Source organism: Sapajus apella, unplaced genomic scaffold, assembly GCF_009761245.1.
Source record: "Sapajus apella isolate SASKATOON/1434 unplaced genomic scaffold, GSC_monkey_1.0 scaffold161, whole genome shotgun sequence".
NCBI classification, from domain to species: domain Eukaryota; kingdom Metazoa; phylum Chordata; class Mammalia; order Primates; family Cebidae; genus Sapajus; species Sapajus apella.
In genome coordinates this window covers 1,522,010-1,527,754 of record NW_022437101.1, presented here as the reverse complement: position 1 = coordinate 1,527,754, position 5,745 = coordinate 1,522,010, and the positions used below count along the sequence as shown (strand labels likewise).

General features: G+C 41.1%; 1 protein-coding gene across 1 annotated transcript in view; it reads left to right on the top strand.

Annotated features, from left to right (window-relative positions):
* The window catches only part of FAM170B (family with sequence similarity 170 member B), a 3,532-nt gene extending 3,491 nt beyond the window's left edge, over positions 1–41 (top strand). The window contains exon 2 of the mRNA XM_032266870.1: positions 1–41. This exon is cut by the window's left edge and continues 1,855 nt beyond it. The gene's annotated coding sequence lies outside the window, so the exon portion shown is untranslated.
* Positions 42–5,745: the final 5,704 nt, after the last annotated feature.

The following is a 5,745-nucleotide window of genomic DNA, read 5'->3' as shown; positions in this document are numbered from 1 at the left end:
GGTTCTGACTGACAGCAGCATCCCCTGCCCTACAGTTGTAACAGTCACAAATGTCTTCAGACATTAACAGATGTTCCCCAGGGACAAAACCACCCTTGGTTGAGAACCTCACCACTAGAAAATAACAAGGCCATTAGGAGAGGAAACAGACATGATATATTTGGGGAATTGCTAGCCACCTGATCTGGCTGGAATGCTGGGGGCATTTGTCTCTCCTTTAGCTCATAAAGATGTGCCTGGGACTGAAGTGGACATGGGGAACAAATGAACAAAGGGGACCAGGCAGACATGGATGCTGCTCTGTGGAGCCTATGGCCTGAGGGCATGCATGTAAAACAATTATGAAAGTTCCCATTTCATGACCTAAAGGGTCCTGTATGGCCGGGCCTTTGCTGCCTTCTCCATCACCATCTCTCAACATTCTGTGCCTCATTCACTGTGCTTCAACCACATGGGCCCCCTTCTTTCCTTAAAGGATTCAAATGTTCATGCTTCAGGGCCTTTGCCCTTGCTGTCCCCTCTAAGTGGAATGTACCTTTGTCTGTCTTTCTTCTGGCTGCCCCCTTGCTCATCTTGGAGGTTGCAGCTTAAATATCTGTTTTTCAGAGGGCCCTTTCCCAATCACGCTGTCTTAGCATATGCATCATTCTAAGTTTGAATGGTTTTAAGAAGTGACATGATCAGATTTCTGTTTTTAAAAGCTCACTCCATCATGTATGGGACATGGATTGGAATAGTAGCAAAAGAAGCAAATGAGAAGTGGAGAGATCAGTTAGGAGGCTGTTGAGAGAGTCCAGGCCAGGAATGATGGTGACTTCGAAAAGGCTGTCCCAAGCAAAGATGGAGAAGAGTGGTGCCTTCAAGACTTATTTGAGGGATAGAATCCAAAGGCCTTGGGGAAGGGTACATGCAGGGGTGGGAGAAAGGGGCTTGTCATGGTGGACTCCCAAGTTCCTAGGAGGAACAAATGAGGGTTGCTGTGCATTAACTGATAAGGGGAACTTTGGAGGGTGATTTCAGTATAGGTGTGTTTGTGTGTGAGCATGCATGCCTGTGTTGGACATGCATATCAGCATGTGTCTGCCTGTAGACATACAGGCATACGTGCTGGGAGGTGGGTGATAGAGGTCAGTTGAGACACGGTCAGTTCTAAATGCTAATGGCACATCTGAGCAGAGATGTTGAGTGGGAAGTTCATGTTATTTAGAAGTTCAATCTAGACTGGAAATGTAAATGAGAAAGTTACCTACAAATAAATGGTACCATACTAAAAAGCCACAACAGTGGATGGATGACACTAACTAGGGTGCTGGCAGAGTTAGCATGTGCCCTGTGAAGTAGGGAGGAATGAAGTGAGGAGCATTTCTTAAGAATTTTCTTCAAAGTCAACAGAAATAAGAAAAGATAATTTTCAGGAGTGGTGAGCAGTGTCAAATGATAGGGAGAGTTGGAGTGAGCTGAGGAGAAGGTGTATGTCATTTGACGCACGAGGTTGCTGACAGTTCTGATGAGAGCAGTCTCTGCAGCTGAGAAGGGCAGAGGTCAGATGGACACTGGGCAGCAGCAGACATGAAAGCAACTGCTGGAGGTAAGCCTTGGACATCTCTGCAGGCAAGTCTATTAGAAAGGAAGGCAACAATGGATGTAGCTGGACAAAGATGGGGGAGAGAGCAAGTTTATGCCAATGGAAATGATCCAATAGAAAGGAAGAGATAGATAAGGTGGAAAATGGGGAAATCTAAGGAGAGGAGCAAAGCAGGAAAGAGGGGGTTGAGCTGACATGGAGAAACCAGCCTTGAAAAGAGCAGCTCTGAGCTCCTTGTTGCATGCAGACAGACAGTCACAAAGAGCTTTGGAGCCAAAATTAGGAAACTTGACCATCCACCCTGAAAATTATAAGACACTCTGGAGAAATCCGAAGTCAGATTTGCATTTGTAAAGGTCACTCTGGCGAAAAGGGTCAAGAGTGGATGAGAACCAGCATGGTGACAAGGGGTCCAGGTAAAGTGTGGGTGTCAGGGTGAATTCAGGGGAAATTTAGAAGATTGATAAAGTGTGGCTGGTGTGTGATGAGGATGGTGAGAGGAAGGCATCCAGAATGACTGCTAGGGTTTTTTCTGGGTGGCAAAATGTCAGTGCCATTTGCAGACAATGAAGAAGAAGGTTTGCTTGGGACTCTGATAGAGCCACCTTTGAACAAGCTGAGTTTGAGACAGATACGTTCAGAAGGGGGCTAGTCGTGAGGGTATGGAGCTCAGCAGAGTAGTAATCTACCTGTGTGTGGTGAGCTGAGGCCATGGTGCTTTCCACTGGCTTCATGTGGGATGCATTTCTTCTGCTGGTGCACGTGCAGCATGAAGCCATGAAGTCATCTTAAAAGGGACATCAGCGATGGGGATGATATCAGCCTTTTAAAGATGCAGCAGAGGCCACAAACCTTTTAAATTTGGTGTGAAAAGAGGTTGAGGATCAGCAGGAAGAAAAAAGAGCTCCAGCTTTATGAAACTCTTCTTGGAAGAGCTATATGTGTTTGAGGGGGCTTCATAGACAGAGTACAAAGGACACTGTGAAAGAAGGGGAGGCTGTTGATCCAGAAATAGTGAGTACTAACGAGGAGAATAGTTTATTTTTAAAAAATCATATGGGAGGGAATTGAAATGAGGCCTGATATCTAAGCTCTGAAATTTCAGCCTGTCAGAGACAAGTGTGTTTAAGTACTAAATTCTGTATTCTAAGGGCAAAGTATCATTTTAAAACACTTTATGAATACTAAATCATGTAATGCTCTCCACGATCCAGTGAGGTGGGTCCTATTTTTATCCGTGTATTGTTGGTGAGTAAGCAAAGCCCCCTGCAAAGGTCATATGGCTGGTGTACACCAGCCTGGCTCCAATCCTATGTTCTAACCATCACAAGGAGATGCAAACTTCAATGTAAAGACAGATGCAAGGTATTTAGGAAAGCAAATATGTCAACTGCACAGGCTGCATTTTCTTTAGATTAAGTAGCAGCAGCTGCAGATCAAGGGAAACATGATGAGTGTTCAGGAAAAATGAAAGATGACAACAACCTCGGGTAAGCAAACTATTAATGTAAAGGATAACTTCAGCTGACGTGGACGGGGGAGAAGAGAATAACATTGTTCTTAAGTTAGTGACTTGTTCTTAAATCATAACTGAAACACAACTGAGTTAAGCATTCATTTGTGGTTTGGATACATAATTTTTCAGATACCTGAGACCTCACAGATAAGAGTAAGGGAATTACTTCCAGAGGCGTCAGGGGACCTCAAACATTTTAAATTATGAATTCCTTTAAACTCTTTATTTTCTCAAATCATAGAAGATGGAGCTCATGTTATAAAACCTACATAAACCTCATAACAAGGCCTGAAAAAGATGCCATTAAAAAAGGAAGCAATATGTCAGTCTCACTTATTAATACAAAATAATAGCTAATCGAATTTAGCAGAGTACAAAAAGAGTAACTCACCATGACTGGCCTGGCATAGTTGACACCTGTAATCTCAGCTTTTTGGGAGCCAATGCAGGTGGATTGCCTGAGCCTAGCAGTCTGAGAAAACCCCAGGCGAAATGCAAAACCCCATCTCTATGAAAAACAAAAAATGCAAAAATTAGCCAGGCATGGTGGTGCATGCCTGCATTTCCAGCTACTTGGGAGACTAAGGTGGAAGATTACTTGAGCCCGGGAGATTGAGGCTGCAGTGAGCCATAATTGTGCCAATGCACTCTCACAGCCTGGGCAACAGAGTGACACTCTGTCTCAAAAAAAAAAAAAAAAAAAAAAAAAGAGTACTTCATCATACCTGAATTTGAGTCATCTCTTGACTGAAGAGAGTTAAAAATTATTAATTCTAACAGTGCTTCATATTGAAAAAAAATCTTATGTTTATCTCAGTAGATATTAAAAACAGCCACAAATAAACCAGTAAACTTATAGTCAGCTGATTTTTCAAGAATGTCAAGATAATTTAATGGGGGAAGGAATAATCTTTTCAGCAAATTGTGCTGAGACAACTGGATATCTGTATGCAATAAGGTGAAGTTGAATCTCTACCTCACAATATATTTTTAAAAAAACCCTAAAAATAAAAAAAAGACCTAACCATAGTAGTTAAAACTATAAAACTTTTAGGAAAAAAACAGGTGTAAATTCTGAGAATTGAAAACGTATGTCCACATAAGAACTTGTACGTGAATATTCACAGCAACATTATTCATAATACAAATAATTCACCTAATACAGAAAGTGAAAGCAACCTACCTGTTTATCAAATGATGAAAGAATAAACAAAATCTAGTATATCCATACAATGGTATATAGTTTAGCTGTAGAGTGAAGAACTGATCTCATGTTATATATGGATGAACCTTGAAAACCTGTGAAGTGAAAGAAGCCAGACACAAAAGGCAATATAATGTGTCATTCTATGTCACTGAAATATTCAAATAGGCAAATTTATAGAGACAGAAAGCAGATACATTGTTGCCAGGGATTCAGGGGAAGGGAAGGAATGGGATTGGCTGCTAACAGGTGTGGGATTTCTTCTTGGGGTGATGAAAACGTTTTGGAATTAGTGGAAATGGTTACACAACTTTGTGAATATGTCATAAACCACTGAATTTTCGTATGTGAATTATATGTCAATTTAGAAAACATATAATAACTATTACAACCATTCCTGTAATAAGTCCCCTGGAACTGAGAATAAGAATTTTTTTCAGATGACATAGAATATTTATCTCAAACCAAAGAGCAAAATATCTACATGTGCTTCCATTAAAATCAGATAATGATGTCATGTATTATAATTTTTATTTGACATTCTTCTAGAAGTTACAACCAGTGCATAAAATATGAAACAGAAACGTTACATATAATAGAGAGGCAATAATCTTCAGAAAAAGATAATATACTTCAACAGTACAAATGAGTTAACTAAAATTATTGAAAAAATAATCAAAGGATCGATATATAAGATGAATTTCAAAAGTTTCCATTTATATTAGAGATGACTAATTAGGAAATAACGTAGAAAAATATTCCATCCACTAGATAAATAGCTATTAATGGAAATATTGCAAGAGTGATTAAATGTCTAAGTGATTATTTCTAGTTGTTAATTGTTGATAAATTTTATTTCTTCTGTAGTTTTTATTATTTTATATTTTCTATATTGATTAAGTATGGCTTTTGAATAAAAAGGCAATAAAACATTTAATCAAAAATTATTTTGTGTGCACTGATACTCTTAGCTACTGGGGAGACTGAGGTGGGAGGATGGCTTATACCCAAGAGGTAGAGGTCAGTGAGCTATGATTGCACCACTGTACTCCAGTCTGGGTAACAGGGCAAGATCCTACTCTAAAAAAACAAACAAGGACTTTAGATCCAAAATGGCCGTTTAGGAACAGCTCAGGATTGCAGCTCCCAGTGAAAGCGCAGAGGGTGAGTGGACGCCGCATTTTTATTGCCCACAGACTAGGAAATTCCCAGGCGGAGGAGCTCCACAGGTCACCAGCGCGGCTGTTTCGGCCAGTGTGGTTGTGCCGGCCGGCGCCGCTGCTGTGCCCCGCGCGGCTGCTTTGTCGGCGCCCCGGAGCAGCGGTTCTCCGTACAAAATACACCGGTCCAGGTGCCCCTTTGGCTGGCAATTGGAGCCACGGGAAGTCGCCCATTTGTCTGTTTAAAAAGGGGACTGAGCAGAGAACCAGGACAGTAGAT